This window comes from Mesoplodon bidens, assembly GCF_964165515.1.
Source record: "Mesoplodon bidens genome assembly, chromosome: 8".
Classification (NCBI taxonomy): Eukaryota; Metazoa; Chordata; class Mammalia; order Artiodactyla; family Ziphiidae; genus Mesoplodon; species Mesoplodon bidens.
Genome location: NC_138165.1, coordinates 107989650 through 108011633, shown reverse-complemented (window position 1 = coordinate 108011633; position 21984 = coordinate 107989650).

Genomic DNA, 21984 nt, shown 5'->3' with positions numbered 1-21984 from the left:
CCACTGCGGACTCTTCAGTGTGAGAAAAAGGACCCAAGCTGTGCTTTAAAAAATTCCCCTATGGAGAACAGTATGGAGGTTCCTCAAAATACTAAAAATAGAGTTGCCATATGATCCAGCAATCCCATTCCTGGGCATATATCCAGACAAAACTATAATTCAAAAAGATACCTGCATGCCCTATGTTCATAGTAGCACTATTTACAATAGCCAAGACATGGAAACAACCTAAATGCCCATCAACAGATGAATGGATAAAGAAGATGTGGTATATATAAACAATGGAATACTACTCAGCCATAAAAAAGAATGAAATAATGCCATTTGCAGCAACATGAATGGACCTAGAGATTATCATACTAAGTGAAGTAAGTCAGAAAGAGAAAGACAAATGCCACATGATATCACTTATATGTGGAATCTAAAAGATGACACAAATGAACCTATCTACAAAATAGAAACAGACTCACAGACATAGAGAACAGACTTGTGGTTGCCAAGGGGAAGGGGGGGTGGGGGAGGGTTGGATCAGGAGTTTGGGATTAGCAGATGCAAATTATTATATATAGAATGGATAAACAACAAGGTCCTACTATAGAGCACAGGAAACTATATTCAGTATCCTGTGATAAACCATAATGGAAAAGAATATGAAAAAGAAAACAAAAAACAAAACAAAACAAAAATCCCCCCTGGGAGGAGGGTGGAGCGTGGAACAGGTAAGAGGCTCTTCCCATAACATGCCCAGGGAGCATTCAGAAGACCAAATGGAACAGGGGATGCCCTAACACAGTGCCCTGCCCACCCCTTTCATTGACTGAGGGGATGAAGAGCAACTCACTTCCCACTTGTAGTTAGTGAAATAAAATAGGGAAGATCAAGAGGAACCAAGAAAGGGCCCAGGGCAGGGAGGCCTGGCAGCTTATTGAGAAATAATAATTATACTAATACCACAAATATTATGTACCAAGTACTTCCTAGACATCATGCTAAGTCCTTTACAGAATTCACCACTTAACCCAGGGAAGTGGGCATCTGTACCTCTAGTTTACACAGGAGACACCTGAGACTCAAAGAGGTTGAATCAGGTCCCCAAGATCCCACCATCATAAAGGGCAAAACCAGGACTAAATTCGGGCCTCCCTGGATCCAGAACCCAAGCTGGTCAGGCTACTCAAAACACCTCCCAGAGGAAAACCAAGGCTTTGCGTTTGCACATGGACCAGCACTGCTCACCAGCGTCAAGGCTGGTGAGGTCTCCTCTGGCATGAATTAGGCCACCCACCCCCTCAGGTATCCTTGGGAAACCCAGGGAGGGAGCAGGGGGCAGCCAGGCCTGGCGGGTTCCCAGAGAATGGAGTGATGGACCCTGTGTTCCTTAGACTCCCAAACCAGCGTGAGCCTTTAACCTGTTGACTTGGAGGATAAAGGGAGAGGGGGAAGCAGGGGTAACTCCAGCTTGTGGGTGAAAACTTTCTCTACAAGTTGGGCCTACAGAAGGGAGGTCCCACGATGTGGGGGAAGAAAGGGTTGCATTTTTGTTTTGAGGAGCCCAAGGCAGGTCAACCAGATGGATTTATCCAGGGGGCACTTGGGCAAATGGGGTCAGGATGCAGGGGTTTGATAAGCATGAATGACATTTCTTCCATCCTTTTTCTGTCCCCCCCATCTCCAATAGCTTGGCCTCTAAGGGCACAGCTACCTAAAAGTAATTTCTGAACAGACCCTGGCCCACTCTTTTTTTTTTTTTTTTTGGAATTTTGGAATTTTATTTTATTTTATTTTTTTATACAGCAAGTTCTTATTAGTTATCCATTTTATGCATATTAGTGTATACATGTCAATTCCAATCTCCCAGTTCATCCCACCACCATTCCGCTCACCCACCCCCGCTGCTTTCCCCCCTTGGTGTCCATACGTTTGTTCTCTACATCTGTGCCTCAATTTCGTGCCTGTCCCGCTCTTTCCTGCTCATTGCCTTCTAGAGTGTGGGGGTCCTTGGGGCCAGGGAGCAAGAAGTCGACAGTCCTGGACAGTGGCATCTGTGGCTCCAGGAACGTGGCTGCCCTATTGGAAGGTTCTTGCTGGTTTCTGTATCAGCGGCTTGTAAGAAGCTTATCTTCTTTTGAGCTGTACGGCACAGCTTGAAGTGTACTGATTAATACTCAGCTCTGCGTTGTCTCCCCTGAGAAAGTCTCTCCATCGCAGACATGCGAAATTCTCCGGGAAATAATTTACTTACCGGCTTGGTCGACTGGTTTTCTCTGAATCCCTGGCATCGGGGGTGAGTGCTGTGAAATCTGTTGAGTGGATGGGTGGGTGGACGAATGAATAACATGAGGTGGCGAGAGGCTCTTCATGGCTAATCTCAGGTCAACTCAGCAGATCCCTTGATTCCCTGGAGGCCAGTATGTGTTTTTCACAGCATCAGTTTAGTTGTCACAGAAGAGGGTGCTGTAAAATCTTAGCATTTTCTACATCGTGGAGAATAGGATGGTGTGTCCAGCAGTGCAGAATGGTTCAGAAGACAGTCCCAGGAGCTGAGCCTTTGGAGTGATTCTGACCTCGCCTCTGAGGGCTCCGTGACCACAGACGACTCACTTTCCTGTTGTGTATCTCCTCTTCAGCAGTGAGGAGAGTCAACATTTATAAAGTCATGGGACCATCTCCATAAAACACTTCACACTCTACACAACATGGTGCTTGGCTCTAAGCGCTCCAAAAAATCTTGACTGTTATTATTGTGTTGTAAAATCCACTCCTTCTAAATTCCTTGTTCTGGTTCCGGTTGCCCTTCAGTATCTGTCGCTTTCCTAATCATGGTCTGGATCTCCTTCGACTTCTGTATGTCAAGGGTGATTGAAAGGAAGAAATACAGTTTGGGGTGTGTGTGTATGTCAGTGTGTGTCTGTGTTTTCAAAAGTTCCATGGAATCGATGCTAAGTTGGAATCCACATGTCCGACAGCAGGGAAGTGATTAAGTAAATGCACACAATGGAACTGCTACTAAAAATTGGGAGTTTTTTTTTTTTTCAGAAATCTTTAATGACAGTTAAAAACTTAAGTAAAAATGCCAAGAAATAAAATGTGAACTGCAGTAAGAGCTCAGGTATGTAAAACACATATGCCAAGAAATGGGCTGGAATACGATGTAACGGTGGTTCCAGCAGACGTGTGGGGCTTTGGGGGGATCGGCACTGTGTCTTTGAGGTACAACACGGTGTGACATTGCCCAGGGGTGGTAAAAGTTGCTGGCAACTGCTGGCAGAGCTGATGTGGATGAAGGCCTCCAGGAAAGACCTGGAAGAGCTGTGGATTGGATGATTCTAGACATTTCCCAGGTTCCTCAGAGGAGTGTGTTTCTTTCTTCCTCTCAGAAGTGTTGATTGAATTGTTCTGAGCTGATCTACTTAGCAGAGATTGGTAATCTTAATTAAAACTTGTGAAGAAACAAAAAGGAGGTGATGTGAGTGAAGGAGACTCCTAAGGATATAGAACAAGTGGGTCGACTAGGGAATAGAGGGGTTGGGGGGAGGGGGAGAGAGAAGAGATGAGGAGGAAGGTGGGTTGAGGGAGGAGAAGGAAAGCTGCAGGCACTGAAGAAGCATTTGGAAAAGTGGGGAGGGGGTGTCGACTGCATCCTGATTGAGACGGACGTGCTGGCCTTGAAGATGCTCTGAAACCTTACCACTCGGTGTGGTCCACCGTCAGCTCCCCCGGGAGCGTTAGAAACAGCAGGCTCCACCCTCTGGGGCACCAGAACCTGCATCTTCATGAGGTTCTTGGGTGATTTGAGTGCATCAAAGATAAAGAAGCAGCTTGATGAGAGAAGGTCGTTCAGGTGGCTGGCTGCCTGGTGGGGAGAGGAAATGGCAGCCTGGAAGGGGAGGGAATTGCCCAGACCCTGCCACCTGTTAGCAGCGGCTCCAGCACAAGCCAGACAGTGCTGCAGAGAGCAGGGGTGATTGCTGCCATCTGCTCCCATTGAAGCAACTCTGCCACATTTTAAAACAACAAGTCTTGAATTATTGAAAGGTACTTCATAATCATTTTGGTTCTTGTGGTGTTTGCTCAGTATCTATGCTCACGGTAATCAAGAATCATTCCCATTACTCAGCCACAAAAAAGAACAAAATTTTGCCATTTGCAGCAATGTGGATGGACCTAGAAGGCATTATGCTGAGTGAAACAAATCAGACAGAGAAAGACAAATGCTGTATGATCTCACATATAGGTGGAATCTAAAAAATACAACAAACTAGTGAATATAACAAAAAAGAAGCAGACACACAGATATAGAGAAAAAATTACTGGTTACCAGTGGGGAGAGGGAAGGGGGGAGGGGCAAGATAGGGATAGGGAAGTAGGAGGTACAAACTATAAGGTAACAAATAAGCGACAAGGATCTATTGCACAACACGGGGAATACAGCCAATATTTTACAATAACTATAAATGGAGTGTTTAGAAATTGTGAATCACTGTTTTGCATACCTGTAACTTATATAATACTGTACAGCAACTATACATCAATTAAAAAAAAAGATGAAAAAATAGAGTCATTCCTGCTCTGTGATAGAGGGAGAAGGTGATCACTCCTGGGTTTATCAATGGTTCCACTGTTTAAGGAGGGGAGTTCACTGAACTGGATTTCCCCTGAGTGGGACGGAAGCCAGCCTGGAAAGCTTTTTCTCTGCCTTCTCTTTTGAAATCAGCCTTGGGTAACCACAAGGCCACTGCTTCCTAGAGACATGGAAGGAGAAACCAAATTCTGGGGACGGGGTGGAGGCGCCCATGGGCAGGGCAAAGAGATGTTTGCTTCCCTCAGGAGGAGGGGCTTAACACTTCATTAGCCACAGGGCCCCAAATGACAGGTGGTTTTCTGAGTTGAGAGTCCTTCCCTGGATTCCATATCCCCATCTCTTAGAGATTAGAAGAGAGTCTCCTATTTCCAAGGTGACATTGTGCCCTGAACTCTGTCACCGCAGCCGCGACAGAAGAGGGAACTCAGCATCCTCGGCCAGGGTGGGTAGGTGGGGCGTCAGGAGCTCTGACTGCATAGAAAAACAAAGTGCTTCCTTTCTCAGTTTACTTGTGTGACTTTTTAAATAGACAAGGAGGACCTTCTGGGGTGAAGAAAGATTTGTCATTCATTAATAATATATCACTTTATCTTCTAAATCGTTATCCTTTTCATTTTTTCAGCAGCCTTAAAGCCACCTCAAAAGGCTGGTTTCTGACTGATTAAAAGAATCCTCAGGGCTGGGTGGGCGTGTTTGTCTCCTTCTCTGCCCAACACCCCCCAGTGGCTCTGACAGCTGGGGTACGAGCCCTCCCAGTACTTCCTAAGGAAGTGGGTCCTCTGAGCAGGTGGGCTGCTATATCCCTGAAAGGTGAGAAGTCAGGCAGTACATGCAGAAAACCCGTGGGGCACGAGAGGCTGTGAAGCCTGGGGAGAGGGCACTTGTGTTCACCTGGCCCTCGGTATCTTGATCCCGCCCTGGGTCTATTGCTTCCATGTCCTCACTTTCACGTCACTCAGGGAGACAGAAACTCCTTGTGAAACGAGCTTTCCTGCCCGATGTGAACAGACCCAACAGACGATGACACAGTGTGGTCTTCTCCTTCCCTGGCGAAAAAGCAGGTCATCTAAGCTGCATTTTCCTTGAGGTGGAAATTCTAAAGGCCTGGGGAATACCTGGGAAGGTTCCTGAGGAAGAGCAGTGCTCTGAAAACTCAACCCCAGGGAGTCAGAGCCTAAGGGGATGGATCCTGGGGACTAAACTGGACCCTAGATTTAAAGAGAAGCTTCAGTCCTTGGTAGGCAGCTGGTCAACCCACCCCCACCCCGCACCCCCCACACCTCTCCTGGGCTGTGCCCCCGGCGTAGAGCCAAGGTCTTGAGTTCCCCAAACTCCCTCCCATCTGGAAGCTCCCACTGCCCAGGAGCCTTCCACAGGCCGCACTCAGCTGTTCTTGCCTGAATCTCCCCTGGAATATCCTGCTGCTCCACCCACCTCACCAGTGAGATTTGAGCCAAGTGTGACCAGAGCCCCTCCCACCACCCACCACCCCATCATTCCAGTGGCCCACTTCCCTGCAAGAAAGAAATTCCGTCTACCCATTACAACAGGGCCTGTGGCCCCAGCATCCCAGAGCACCAGTGCACTGACCAGGGAAGGTGGGGCGGTCAGCTCCAAGCACTTCTAGGACCTGGACTCTGAAATTCACGTCAGTTAATTTGTTAAGTTTACCACGTTTGGTAGCTTATGTTGCTCGTGTCCACATCAAGACTGGGTTCCACTTCCTGATTTTGAGGGGTCTCATTTTACATAGACTTGAAACGCATGTTTCTGCTAGGACGATACTTTCTTTCTGTTTTTTTAAGTGGTGTAAGCAGAGGTGCAATGCTCAATATATGTACATGGGTTTCACTCCTTAATCAAACTCCACTTGTATAAATAGAGAATTATATTTGATTCAACTTTAAACAAATGCTGTAGTTAATTTGGAGCAATTATTAACGTGTGTGGGAACATGATCTGAAAGGTAAGGGATCCCAATCTGTGCCACGGAGTGTTTTCGCTGAGTTGGGCACAGAAGTCCATTTCTATAGACATGAAACACAGCAATGTAGAGAAGATCTGAACTTGCTTTATCCAAACTTTTGGTTCTTTAAAAAATGAAAATATCATTCTTATTCCTTCCACCCAACCTCCCTCATTCCCATATTTGATCTTTCTACTGGTTAGAATGTTGAATTAATGATGCTGGAAATATTTGTTTGACAAATATTTAACAATGTGACAAATGTGCTCATTATCATGAAGGAGTTAATACTTCAGGGCAAGACAGTCATGACCACAACTCGGGCAAAGTACAGCATATGACTGAAATATCTAACGGGGAGAGTTGCCTCCTCCAAGGTCTCAAGGCACGACCCTCTAATCATACTGATTCCAAAGTGTAAAGAATGAGGCGGGGGGGAATCAGCAGATTCCTGTCCTAGAAGAGACCTTCAAAGCTCCCAAGAATATTTACATCTCAGTCCTCAATTAAACCACTTCCCAAAAAGAGTTTTCTTTTTAGATTCAAGGTCTTAAGGGGAAGAGATTCTAAAACTATTCACAAGAATCCCCTTTATAATCTGAAAATAAGGATTAGCTCTATCTGGCAAAACAAACCATCTTCAAAACAATTGGTATAATTGTACTGGTTTTCTATCACTGCTATAACAAATTAACACCAGTGGGGTGGCTAGAAACAACACAAGTTTATTATCTTGTAGGTCTGAAGGCCAGAAGTGTGTCTTGGGTCTCAGGGGGCTAAAATCAAGGTGTCACAGGGCTGCCATCCTTTCTGGAGGCTCCAGGGGAGACTCTGTTCCCTCCTCTTTTCCAGCTTCTATAGGCTGCTTCCTCCTCCTTTAAAGCCAGCAAGAACATGTTGGTGTCTTCTCCTATTTCATTCCTCTGACTTTCTCTCTGTCTCCCTCTTCCATGTTTAAGATTAAACATGATAAGCATGTTTAATCACATTTATGATTATAGTGGGTACACCTGGAGAATCCAAGGTAATCTCCCTATTTTAACATCAACTGATTAGCAAACTTAATTCCATCTGCAAATTTAATTCCCCTTTACCAAGGAATATAACGTATTCACAAGTTCCCAGGATTAGAACATGGACATCTTTGGGGGAACACTATTCTGCTGACCCCAATAATATTGTAATTACTTGACATGTTGACCTTTTGTCCCAGCATCATGCTCTACACTGCAGCACGTACCGCTGAGAGCATCTATCCCCGTTGATCAGAGATGCTAGCCCTACTCTTTGATGAGTCCCAGGGTCACTGCTCTTCCCATTCCAACAGCTCTTTACTCTCCTTGGGAATCTCTGCAAACTTCGCCATCATAAAACTTCATTTTTACCTCTGCAATCTATTTACTTTCTTCCCTGATGATTTCCTGGCCTTTTCCCTATGGTTTCTAAAATTTTTGCCACTGTTCAGCCATTCTTATACTTCTTGGAACTTTTGAATTTTGAATAAGTAAATAAACACTCAAATACACATAAGACTCTTGAAATGAACAAACAGAAACAATTATGTCTTAAAAATATTTTTACAAATTATGGTAAATTCAAAATCAGTGACATGCTTAGAATTACATGTTACAGAATTCCTAAACTCAAATTCACATAGATTTAGCAAGAGCTCAAACACATACAGTTCACATGTACAATCTCTATGTGGCTGTCAAGTCAACATTCATGAGTAGTTGTGGCCTTGGCCATGATCACATGAAAGCCATGCTCTGCTGAAGCTTGACGAAGCATACCTGAGTGTCATATGCATAGATGACAAACATATTTCCTTCCCAACCTACTTGGCCCTTATATGTTATGAGTAATGATCACATGAAAAGCACAGCCAGCTGAAGTTTGGGGAAATATATCATTGACTTATTCATCCAGTCCACAAATCCTAGTGTAAGCTCTTGGCATGTTTCTGTTAGTATCAAGAGCACGTGCTGATGTGTTTGCGGGGCTCTTTCTGATTTCTAATTTCTGGTTTCCTTCTGATTTCAAGGAACAGAGACAGCAAAGGATAGGTTGCCATAGTTAATGGTATTCAACTTGTTTACCATAAAGGTGTCTATAGGTAGAGAGAAAAAAGGAAACCAGTGTACATGCTTCCATAGAGAGCATGCACCCAGCTGAAATCAGTTAAACGTCATATATACTGATTGACATAGAGGCTTAAAGTTGACTCTTGCGATCTTGCTATCAGGAGACACAAGCCACACAAGTCCACATCTCCTGCTTGCTACCTGAGTGCACGTCCATGTTGCTTACTCGGCTCTCTCTTATCTGCCCTTCTGCACATCCCACTTCCCACTAAATGTTGTCTGACTTCCTCGCCTCATGCCTTCTGCCCACAGCTCTCCTCCTGTGGTTTTTCCGCTCTTGGGCACAAATGACAGAATAGGTTGAAATGTCTCAAGTTGGAATTTGTCCTGAGTAAGAGCTGAGTGGTTTCGTGGGTCATCATCCAGTGTTGTTGTGTTCATGTTGGGCAGAACATTCTTGTCAGGATGTTGCCTAGGCTGCTGGGACCGGGAGACTCGTACTGCTGGAAACTTCTGGCCCACTCTGTCTCTGGACTTCATTTAATGAGAGACAATTAAGGTCCTTACTGCTTAAGCCATTTCAAGATGGGGTTTCCTCCTATTTGCAATCAGACATAATATTTTTTCAGGGTTAAGTCTTCCTTATTCAGGACCACCTGAGTGTGAGTATACCTAGCGTGATCATGTAAAAAGTAGAGTGAAACTGAGCTTGTGAAAGCCATTTGAAAGCTCGTATGTTCACTGTTAATGCAAAGCTGGTCAATGATCACTACTCAGCATCCCCAAAGGGAGAGAAGCTCGAGGGACCACTCAGGAAACAGTCAAGAATCGTGGAGGGGGTGCTTCCTGTGAATTCACAGACCACTTACAGGAGAGTCCCGGGGGACTCTTCAGCTTCACCCTGAACCCTTCCTTCGCATGTCTCCCCTTCAGCTAAAGAGGCTACGTGTTCTGAAGTTATTTTCCCGTCAACTCAGAGTCTGACCTTTTCCCAAGGGGAAAAAAACACCCTCTAAAAATGATCTCCTTGCAGCCTCTGCACTGCAAGCAGGCTAAAGTCATGTTTGGTTTGCAATTAGTAAGGAGCCATTTAACTGGGGACCCATAGACATGGGGTTCAGAGGTTAACAACCGGGTACCTGCTGCTACTGCTGGACCTTCCTTCAGCCCACGACCCATGCTTCCTGGTTTGGGAGCCAAGTTTCTGGAGACCCCATCAGATGTGATTGAGCATTTCTATCTGTTAACTTTCTGTGTCAACTTGGTTAGGCTCTTGTGCCCAGATGTTTGATCAAACGCTAGTCCTGATGTTGCCGTGAAGGTATTTATTTAGATGAGGTTAGCATTTAAATCAGCAGATGACCCTCCATAATGTGAGTGAGCCTCGCCCAGTCAGTTGAAGGCCTTGGGGGCCTTGGGGTCACCCCAAGGAAGAAGTAAGTCTCGAGTCTGCAGCCCACCAGACTCCAGCTGCAATCTCCACTCTTCCTTGAGTCTCCAGCCTGCCGGCCCACCCTGCAGATATCAGACTTGCTGTCCCCAGTAGCACATCAGCCAATTCCTTAAAATGAATCCAACTATATATCCACACATACACGTTCCACTGCTTCTGTTTCTCTGCAGAATTCTGACTAGTACCCTATCTAAGGACATTTTCCTTCTTTGAATTACATGTAACCCTAGTTAACCATGAGAATAACATCAGACAGACCAAATGTAGGACATTCTATAAAATGCCCGACCAGTACTCAACATTGCCAAGGTCATCAAAAACAAGGCACAAGGAGTTAGAAAAGTGTGAGACACTGTCATAGCCAAGAGGAGCCTCAGAAGGCTTGATTTCAGAATGCAGTGGGGGATCCTGGGACCAAAAAAAAAGGATATCAGGTAAACTAAGGAAACATGAATAAGGTACGGTCTTTATTTAATAGTAAGGTATCAATATTGTTTCATTCGTTGTGATAAATAAATCATAGTTACATAAGATGTTAATAATAGGGGAAACTGTGTGTGGAGTCTATGGGAATTCTCTGTGCTTTTTATCTGTAATCCTAAAACTATTTTAAAATTTAAAAATGTAATTAAAATATATGTTTTATTATTTTACTTTTCATACATGTCATTAATCCAAAAGATGTGTATTGAACACTTGCTGTCTACGAGATAAGACGCCAGAAATGTTTCTGGGAGGAGTTTATGGGTAAGAGGGGCATGACCAGACCTGCTTTTTAAACCATCATTCTGAGTAATTCATATGCATTCCAATGTGTGAAAACCAGCTAGACTGACAGGATTCCTTGAGAAGAGAAACTGTTTCATTCTTACTTCCAGCCAGCCAGAAATGTTGGGAGCCGGAGTGGGGAAGGCTCAGGGACATTGGTCCAAGCAAAGGGAGCAGCAGGTGTGTGGCCTCTTTGCTGGACAGAGCTTCCTCGCTGGAGAAACTGAACAGAGGCCCGTGTGGCCGGTGGGGAAGGAAAAAATCCAGACGGGGTGGGGCATTGTGCCTCACCTTTTGGAGCTCAAGATGTTTATCTTTTTAAAAATTTTATTGGAGTATAGTTGATTTATAATGTTTTAGTTTCAGGTGAACAGAAAAGTGAATCAGCTATACATATACATATATCCACTCCTTTTTTTTTTTTTTTTTAAGATTATTTTCCCATATAGGCCATTACAGAGTATTGAGTAGAGTTCCCTGTGCTCTACAGTAGGTTCTTATTAGTTATCTATTTTACATATAGTAGTGTGTATATGTCAGTACCAATCCCAATTTATCCTTTCCCCCCTTATCCCCTGGTAACTATAAGTTTGTTTTCTACATCCGTGACTCTACTTCTGCTTTGTAAATAAGTTCATTTGTACCCAATTTTTTAGATTCTACACATAAGAGATATCATATGGTATTTGTCTTTCTGTGTCTGACTTACTTCACTCAGTATCAAAATCTCATGTTGCTGCAAATGGCATTATTTCATTCGTTTTTATGGCTGAGTAATATTCCATTGTATGTATGTGCCATGTCTTCATTATCCACTCCTCTGCTGATGAACATTTAGGTTGCTTCCATGTCCTGGCTATTGTAAATAGAGCTTCTAGGAACATTGGGGTGCATGTATCTTTTGGAATTATGGTTTTCTCCAGGTATGTGCCCAGATTGCTGGGTCATATGGTAGTTCTATTTTTAGTTTTTTAAGGACCCTCCATACTGTTCTCCACAGTGAATGTTTTTTCACATGCAACAAGAAGCCATCCTAGGATGATAATCTGATATACCTTATAAAATATAGTAGGTTCATTATAGAAACTTTAGAAAATACAGAAAAGGATAAAGAAAAAACATCATCTGTAGTCTCTCTATTTTGAAGTAACACTTGACCTATTGGTATATTTCCTGCCACCTTTTTATTCAGTTGTTTTCTTGCTCTTTTTTAAAAAAAATGTACTTATTGTAAATGAATGTTTTTCCATAACCTAAAAGAGTTTACAAATCATCTGTCTGTGTAATATTCCCATACACAACTAGGTTATAATTTATTTAACCATTCCCCTATTTTGTTGTTTTGCTTTTGCCATTATAAATGGCATTATGATGGGCCTTCTTGTATGTAAAGTTGTTTTATCTCTAATAACTTTATAATGGTCACTGTCAGCTCTGCTTGATGAAATTCTGGGTACACGTTTTTTGATGAAATGTGCCAATAAAGGGCCCCCACCAACTGGACTGGCTTCTTGTTTGGCCCCAAATCTCCTTTCTTGAGGTCGTGGACACACAGCCATAGCAAAGCCCCTGAGAGTGATTTTTATAGAGCTAGGGGTGTAATTACTTTGTGAAATGCTGTAACCATTACAAATATCAATATAGTCTAACACTTGCAAAAGACATTAACATTTTCTACAGAAGAAAAATGCCCCAAGTTTACTTATAATCGTCTTCATTTCCATTATGCTTACTCTCAATGATGTCATTTCTCTCCTTCTCATTTTACTATTTCATTTATGAAGACACAATTTTGTCATTTTGGTATAGCCGACATACGTAAATGAACTCAAATATTCAGCCAACGTGATTCATTTTTCTGTCGGTGTTGTCGGGCAGGTGACAGTGGATGGGAAATAAGGCAGACAGAGACCAAGACCAACAGCCTTGTCAGCCCATGAGGGATGTCGGCACTGCTAGCATTATCCTACACTTGACTTTAATATCCTGAATGGTTCTCTGCTTGCTGTGGAAACCTGAGAAATTCTCCTGCTGAGCTTACCAGTTGTCTAGAAGCTAAAGCAGGTCAGGTCGCTAAGAAAAAACTCCCAGCAAAACCATAAGCTCTGGCCCTCACCTGGGGCTTTGCTTAGCTCACCACACAGGGCCGGTGGAGGGGCGGTGGTCTGTCGGGGCCACTCTGGTGGCCAGCCCAAGAGCAGTCCCCCAGATGTTCACTTGCCATTTTAACGGAGGGGTGATGTTCACGTGTGGGACATGGGGACAAGTTCGCATGGGTCTACTCAGGTGTTTTATAATACCCTTTCTACACTCGCATATAGATAAATCACAACATGTAGATTTTATTAAGATATGAAGTACTTTATAAACATATGAGTAATAATAACATCTATTTAAAGGGTGTGTGTGTTTGTTAATTATGGAAAGAAAACAATTTGACCTGTCCAACTTTTTAAAGTGAACTTTTATTTTTTTTCCTAGTTTTTTAAACTATACCTTGTATTCTTTGCTACAGAAAAATAAAACAGTTTTATAAAAGTGTACAGACTCAATCAGGATTAAAAAAAAAAAAGACAAGAGCACTATGAGAAGTAAATGGCCAAACAGCAGTGATATAAGAGAACCCAACAGTTAAGACAAGAATTGCATAGAATGAGAAATATTTTAAAAGAGGCCTGGCAAAATTCACAGTTCATGTGGGGTAGTAATTATTTTCATTCTAGTGGAGTAATTGTATTTCATTCTTCATTAGAAGGATCTGACATAACTGCTTAGACAACAAACGTGACTACTCCCATTTCCCACTGGGACACTGCATGGGAGTTATGGACAGCTGTCCTGACCTCCCGTCTTCCATTCGATTTTAGGAAAGGGTCAGGGTTGCCTGCACCACTTGGTATACATTTAGAACCTCTGGAGTGAGTGGTACAAACTAATTCTTCTCAACAGGCTGCTGTGATAGGGGGAATAATTTACAGCCCAGACATCTAAGTATGAGTCTAGGCTCTACAAGTTACCATTTTGTGTTATTGGGCAATTCATCTAACTTCTGATGCCTCAGTTTCCTCCTCAGGAAAGAAGAGCTAGCAAATAGGACCTACTTCACAGGATTGTTGTGAAGATCAAATAAGATAACACACAAAACTTGCTTACGGTCTCTTCTAGATTATGAATTACTACCTTGAGAATAGATAAGGGGCCATTTTCATCTTTTCATACCATTTATCACACAGTGCTAAATGAATAGCAGGTATGCAATCAATGCCTGACAAATCAGTGAAATAACTCATCTCTGGTAGAAATTAGTAAGGGCTCAGATTTTTTTCTCACTATTAAATACTAGCGTTGTAAACAGAGTTCACCTGGTTTAAAATAATTTAGTCTCCAGGATTGTTAAGTCCATCTGAATATGTTGAATTCTTACTAATATAGTTAAGTTTCAAGATCTGGCTCAGCAAGTACAGGCCATTTCAGAACCTTCACAAGTAAGGCTACAGGTATTTTTCTTGAGACCTGCCAAGTGCCTGGCACTATCCAAAATGCCTTGGGTAGTTCAAAAGAATCACAGAATGCAAGCTGGAGAAAATCATTATAGAAAGGCGAGGCTTAGAGGAGTTAACTGATTTGCATATCTAATAGCATAAAAGTAACAAATCTACAGTTAAAGGCAGATTCTGACTCCCAGCCCAGTGTGTTCTGTCAACTGTGGAAATTTCATATTTAGGCATATGAGAATTGAAGAGAAACATAAACCCATAGTAGACTTGACAGATAACGTGAACTTTTAAAAGAAAAATTCTCTTTTTCAATTTGGAGTGCTTTTTCTGTTTTTCCAAATCCCCACTAAGCAGGTAAATGAATAAAGGAAACAAGTACACTTATGTCCTTTCAAAGACTACGTGGATGGATATCAACTTCATGTTATGATTAAATTTCAAAGAATGGACTTCACAGATTTTTACTTTATTCAAATGAGCAGTGATATTGTAAATTTAATTTCATCATCAGTTTGACCCCTCCATCCCCCACGACTGGCAGACCACTTCACGTCTTGAAAAGCTTCCTCGTCTGGGCTTCTTTCTCACCGTGCTCTCCTGGTCCCCCCCCCTTCCCTCACTGACTGTTCCTCCTTGGTCTCCAGGCTGGGTCTCACCTCCTCCGCTCACTCTCAGAATGCTCTCCTGATCTAGTTCTGTTCTGGACCTACTTATCTTCTTTCTTCATTCTGGTCTGGTACCAGGCTTTGAAATGTATCCAGAGACCAATGGCTTCCAGATATCTTACCTCCAGCTCTGTTATCTCCCCATAACCCCAGACCCACGTGTCTGACCACATACTTGACACCTCCTGCAGATGCCCCAGGACCATCTCAAACTCAATATGGCCAAAACCCAGCTCCTGACCCCACCCCACCAAACCTCTCCTTCCCCTGTATACTTGATCACCTCTCTCTCCTCACTCCCCATACCCCGTCCATCAGGAAGCTCTACCGTCTTTGCCTTTAAAACATACCCAAACTCCTCGACTTCTGTCTTCATCACTGCCATCCTGGTCTGAGGCTCAGTCTGTCACACCTGGCCTATGGAAGTGGCTTCCTACCTGGCCTCTTTGGTTCTATTATTGCCTCCCACTGTCCCTTAAAATATGGTCTCCTGGGCTTCCCTGGTGGTGCAGTGGTTGGGAGTCTGCCTGCCGATGCAGGGGACACGGGTTCGTGCCCCGGTCCGGGAAGATCCCACATGCCGCGGAGTGGCTGGGCCCGTAAGCCATGGCCGCTGAGCCTGCGCGTCTGGAGCCTGTGCTCCGCAACAGGAGAGGCCACAGCAGTAAGAGGCCTGCATACTGCAAAAAAAAAAAAAAAAAAAAAAAATATATATATATATATATATATATATATATAGTCTCCTAATTTTATCAAGTCCTAAAAACATTAGAATTAGACTACGACAGTCCCCTGTTTAACCCTTTCTGATGTAGCTACATAGCACGAACAAAATCCAGACTCCCAGGCAGCTTACAAAACCCTGACCCGACCTGTCTTCTGCCGGCGTCTCTGAGCTCATCTTCTTTTCCTCCGCAGTCACGCTCAAAGCTGTATTCTCTCTGGCCTTCCAAGGCTTTTCCTCCACGGCAAGCTCTTTTCCTCCCTGGGACCTGGGCCGTTAGTTCTTCCCTCTTCCTGGAGTGCTCTTCCCTGCATCTTTACCTGGCTCACACCTGTTCTTTAGAATTTGGCTAGATGCGATCTGCGCAGAATTTTTCCTCCTCCACCCAGCTAGAGCAACACTCTGTTACATCACTTCATTTTAGTTCTCAATAAGTAAGACAGCTTATTTATTGGCTGTCTTATGGCAAAAAGGTGCTTGTTTAAATGGAGCAGTGTCTTAAGAGAACGCCCCCAAAAGTAATAGTGAAATAGATAAATGATTTGGTAACCATGAATATTGTTTCATCGCTTACAGAAATGTTCATTACGTGTGCTGCATTCAGCAGCCCTCACCTCTTTCTTCATTAAAGGATGTACCCAAGAGACAAAGAAAAAGTGGTGCCTGTTGTTTCCTGTAGGCTCTAGGGCGGGTCAGATGGGTGAGGTCTGTGGGCAGTTTCACTAAAGCCTGTTAGGCAGAGATCTTATTATAAGGCAAGCATAGATCTACTCTGATTTAGAAAAGTTCTTAATTATAACACTTCTGATTTACAAAATGTCAGGATTTAGTGTTATTGGGTGTTTCCCATATAGCACCGTTTGGTCTGTTCCTCTAAGTTTTAAAAGCCCTTTCTCCGCTGTTACTATAGATACTGGATTTTCTTTGCCATTACCCTCTACACTGATGTAGACAAATCTGTATGACATTTTCAATTCTATCAGAAGGAACAAAACCTTTCAAAGCTACTCTCAAACCCATACATTTTCACTTTTCTAGGTCATGAAGAAAATAACAATTTGATTGTTCTTTATGGAATATAAGAAATGGACACACCTACCCCACTACTGTGATCTGAGATCATACACTGCTTTGTAAAATTATTTTTATTTGTCTTCTTTGCTTGTTTTGAGATTTATCTTTTAATAATAGAGACAATCTATGCCAAAGACTTTTTTTTTTTTTTTTTTTTTTTTTTTTTTTTTTTTTTAATAAATTTATTTACTTATTTATTTCTGGCCGCATTGGGCCTTTGTTGCTGCATGTGGGCTTTCTCTAGTTACGGTGAGCGGGGGCCACTCTTCGTTGTGGTGTGCGGGCTTCTCATTGCGGTGGCTTCTCTTGTTGCGGAGCACAGGCTCCAGACGCGCAGGCTCAGTAGTTGTGGCTCACGGGCCTAGTTGCTCTGCGGCATGTGGGACCTTCCCGGACCAGGGCTCGAACCCGTATCCCCTGCATCGGCAGGCAGATTCTCAACCACTGCGCCACCAGGGAAGCCCCAAAGACTTTTTTTAATTACATTTTGTAATCAAGGTAAAACAATTATAGACATTTATTTTGTATCAATGCACATTATCAGTCTGAAACTACATCTTTGCCAATTTCTTTTTTTTTTTTTTTGCGTCCTCTTTGATCATTCACTCAGAAGATAATCTGGAGGTTTGTTATTTGAGTTCTTGCACACCTGAAAGGGTTTCACCAACAGAAGACAGCTTGGTTGTCTGTACAATGTTTCAATCGGTTGCCAAAAAACCAACTATATCGAGACTTTGAATTTATCGTCCTTGCAAGGGCTGAGCTTTGTGCTTCTTTGACTGAGTTTCTTTTTTCTTTGATTCTGATTCTAAATTAAATCATTCCAGGGATAAGTGGACAAGGGTGGAACAAGCTGGCCATTCATATCCATGTTAGCGTGCTTGGTGGACGGTTTAAACCCTTTATTGCATTAGCTCAATTTTGTCGTGACATGTTGGCAGTGTTCCATTTGACTGGGGTCCAATGTATAGGACTAATTAATTCATAGATGATGCTGGTCATTTCCCATCTGTCTTATTTGCTGGCACCAGTTCTCTGAGGCAGAAGATCCTGTCAAAGGCTCAGGTTACATCATTCTCCATCTACTTTTATTCATAGGTTTTTTTACCGGTGGCATTGGGTGTGCCTCTGGCTGCCTGTGGACAAACTGGAGTAGCTCCCTATGGTTCAAGGTCACCTACAGGGCTCCCCTGGTGGCGCAGTGGTTGAGAGTCCGCCTGCTGATGCAGGAGACGCGGGTTCGTGTCCCGGTCTGGGAAGATCCCACATGCCGCGGAGCTGCTGGGCCCCTGAGCCATGGCCCCTGAACCATGGCCGCTGAGCCTATGCGTCCGGAGCCTGTGCTCCGCAACGGGAGAGGCCACAACAGTGAGAGGCTCGCGTACCGCAAAAAAAAATAAATAAATAAAAAGATCACCTACAGAGGCCCAGTCGCCCCTTTCTCTCTCCAAACTGTTCATATCTGCACATGATGCCAGAGGATGTGTATAGGAAGTCACCCTTGCCCTTGGCATAAGATCTAAATCTAGCTACATGACAGGAAGCCAGCCATTTAGGCAGAGTTCACACCCAGTGACTTCTATGGCCAGGATCTAGGGTTTGGGGTGCACCTCCCTTCCAGGATAAGGTCCCTTCCCATCAGATTTTCATGAACTAGTTTCCTTCCTACAGTTTCCTGGAATGTGTCTCACCTCTCCCCACCTCCTTCCCCCACCTTAGAGAACAGAAGCTTTTAGAGCTATTATCTTCATATGGGACTCTTTCCTCCCTGCCTTTCCTTCTTATTGTGAAAGTACTAGGCGTTGAATCTATCTACTCCCCTCACCCCCCAGAAAAGCAGTGACAATGGAAAAATCCCCCGTCGGCTTTGTTCAGGAATCATCACAAGGAAAATGAATCAACAGAGAGCTTCAGACATCTCCTCCTCCAGACAGAGCCCTTTCTGTCTGCAGAGAGAAAAAATTGCATATTGTCTCGGCTTAACAGATTTCCTCTCGGCCTTGTTTATGTCCATCCATCCATTTCGAATCAAAACAGTTCAGGATTTAGTGGTCAGGTGGTCTGGGACAGAATGATCGGTATCCAAACCTCTGTCTTCAGCAGCACCTGGGAACATCCTGTGGACACAGTTCCCGGGCCCTCCACCCAGAGACCCAAATTCAGTAGGTTGTCGTCAGGTCCAGAAATCTGTCTTTTTCGAAAGCTCCTGTGGTGTCTTGATCATCAGTCACACTGAAGAACATCAGAGAATTTCTGCATCTTAGATCTGTAAATGCCTTAGGGATTAGTTAGTGCAAGCCTCTGAAGGAAAACAGACCCAAGATCACATAGCTGGGCAATCGTTTTGCTAAAACACTGGGAGAGTCATTCAGGTCTGTCCAGCACATTCATTGAAGAAAGACAGGAACTTTTCTATTACAGCTTAGGAAAATTTGAGTCAACATGGCTCAAATTTTCTAACTTCTTTATTTTTTTTAATTGAAGTATAGTTGCTGTACAGTATTGTATAAATTACAGGTGTACAAATAGTGATTCACAATGTTTAAAGGTTATACTCCATTTATAGTTATTATAGAATATTGGCTATATTCCCTCGTTGTACAATATATCCTTGTGTCTTATTTTATATGGTGAAAAGCTGAAAGTATTTCCTCTAAGATCAAGAACTGGACAAGAAAGCCCACTCTCACCTCTCTTATATAACATAGTTCTGGAAGTCCTAGTCACAGCAATCAGAGAAGAAAAAGAAATGAAAGGAATCCATACTGGAAAGGAAGAAGTAAAACTGTCACTGTTTGCAGATAACATGATATTTTACATAGAAAATCCTAAAGACACCACCAGATAACTACTAGAGCTTATCAGTGGATTCGGTAAAGTTGCAGGACACAAAATTAATACTCAGAAATCTGTTGCATTTCTATACACTAACAATGAAATATATCGGAAAGAGAAATTAAGGAAACAATCCCACTTGCCATCACATCAAAAAAATAAAATACCTAGGAATAAACCTATCAACTTTTCTAATCTCTAATTGCTCTTAAGGAGGCAGACCCTCTCACACCATGAAAATGCAGCTCATCAAACAATAACTTCCTGGGAATTCCAAAGAGCCCAGGTTTCCCTGAGAAGTAAGTGTGGTGTTTAAATCAGCTACTTTGCTGGACCAATAAATTACAACAAAATTATTTGTGTTTTAATTTTGGTCCTAGAGCTTCAGTTTGAAAACCTGATTCAGGGGCAGGCAGTGGACAGTGAAACGTGTTTGAAATACAACACCAAGTCTTTGAGAAAAATGGCTCGCTAAGCTGGGGATCCTAGTGAGAGCTTCAGCACACATTGGACACTTGCTGGAAGTTTTTAGGCTAATTGGAAAGTCATTTTAATAAGAGGGGCGGGGAGAGGGTGGGATGAACTGGGATACTGGGGTTGACATATATCCTCTACTATGTATAAAACAGATAACTCATGAGAGCCTACTCTATAGCACAGGGAACTCTACTCAGTGCTCTGTGGTGACCTAAATGGGAAGGAAATCTTAAAAAGACGGGATATATGTATACTATAGCTGATTCACTTTGCTGTACAGCAGAAACTAACACAACATTGTAAAGCAACTGCACTCCAATAAAAACTAATTTAAAAAAATAAGAGGGGAAATGATGATCTCTTTGTTTTTATTCTACTGCGTGATTGAATCATACATGTTTATTGTAGGTGATGCACAATCATTTTTAGAAGGCATTTTGATGTTTTGAGAAAATAGTTTTAATCATGATTTGCAATATGTGGATTTCTTACACATTAGGTTCCTATCTCTCCTTAAATTAGAATCTTATTTCTTACTGTAGTCAGAACTACACACAAACCACACAGATAATAAGATTTGAACCAACTGTGAAAAAGATGATCAGTCTTAATCAGAGAGTAAAAAGTGTATGTTTAGAACACATCTAAGAACATATGTGTTGAATCCTTGTCTTTATCCACCAGCCCCAGCGACAAAGTGATACAGAGTCAAATATTTTAAAAATCAAGTTGTGTTGAGCCCTCTCCTGGGGTTGTCTCTGGCAGTAGTGATTATATCCCTTCAGAGCAGGGTTTCAGAGAAAGAATGCCAACTATGCAGAGAAGCAGTGAAGAATGTATTCACCTCTGAGCCCTGACCTGCGGGTCAGAAGGAGACATCCCTGCCAACGGAACCTTGAAAGCAGATGATAAACATGATGGATATCTGGGAACTTAAAAGAGAACAGGGGCCAGATCCTGGCCAAGCAGCTGGCCAGCCCCAGGGGTGCGTGGACAACTATCACTCAGCGCCTTTCCTGAGCACCACATTCCTGGGTGCACCACATGCATTTGCTCAGACTTTCACAGCAGTGGACACTGACTCTTAGAAGTGGAAGTGTCCACCCAAGGTACAGAGCTGGTGACCCACTTGGTGGCTGAGCAGGAGCCCCGGCCTGGTCTGTCTGACTTCCTCAGTCTTCCACTAAAAATGGTTTAACTGGTCATCTTGAAACCTCAAAGTAATTGAGAGGCCTTTCAGAAGATTCATTTGCCCCAGGTGTCTCCTGTGAGGATAAATCAAAGATCAGGCTTTTCTTTCTGAGGCAGGTAAACTGAGGCAGGGGAGAGGGTGTTGAGGCTGAGTGGGTGGGAGTGCCCACTGGCACCGTTGGTGAGGACCCCGCGAGGAAAAGCTCAGGCTTGGGTCCCCTCCTGGTCACTGCCCCGGGTCAAGGGCAGGAGGGGTTCTGAGGGCTCCATTCAAAACTGCCTCCTCACACTGTCATTCAGGGCTCCTGATGCTCTAGCTTCTGTTGCTTCTCTTAAAATTCCCTGCACGTCCAGCGCACCCAAGAAAACTAGACTCTGCTGGGCCCTACGCAGGTTCCCGGTTCCCTTTCCTGCCTCTGACACTTGAATGTTCTGTGCAGGGCCCGTGCCTCCCTTCCAACCCTCATGGGGAATTTTACCCCATTCTTTAGAAATCAGTTCCTTCCCTCTTACAAGACACAATTCTCCACTCCCCAGGGCATTTTTCTACACTCTGTCTTCTGTGGTTCATCTACCCATATATATTTATTTATTGAAAAAATATTATGTAATGTTCCATACATCCTCGAATGAGGATCCATTGGCTTTTGGAGCCTCATCAGGAAGTC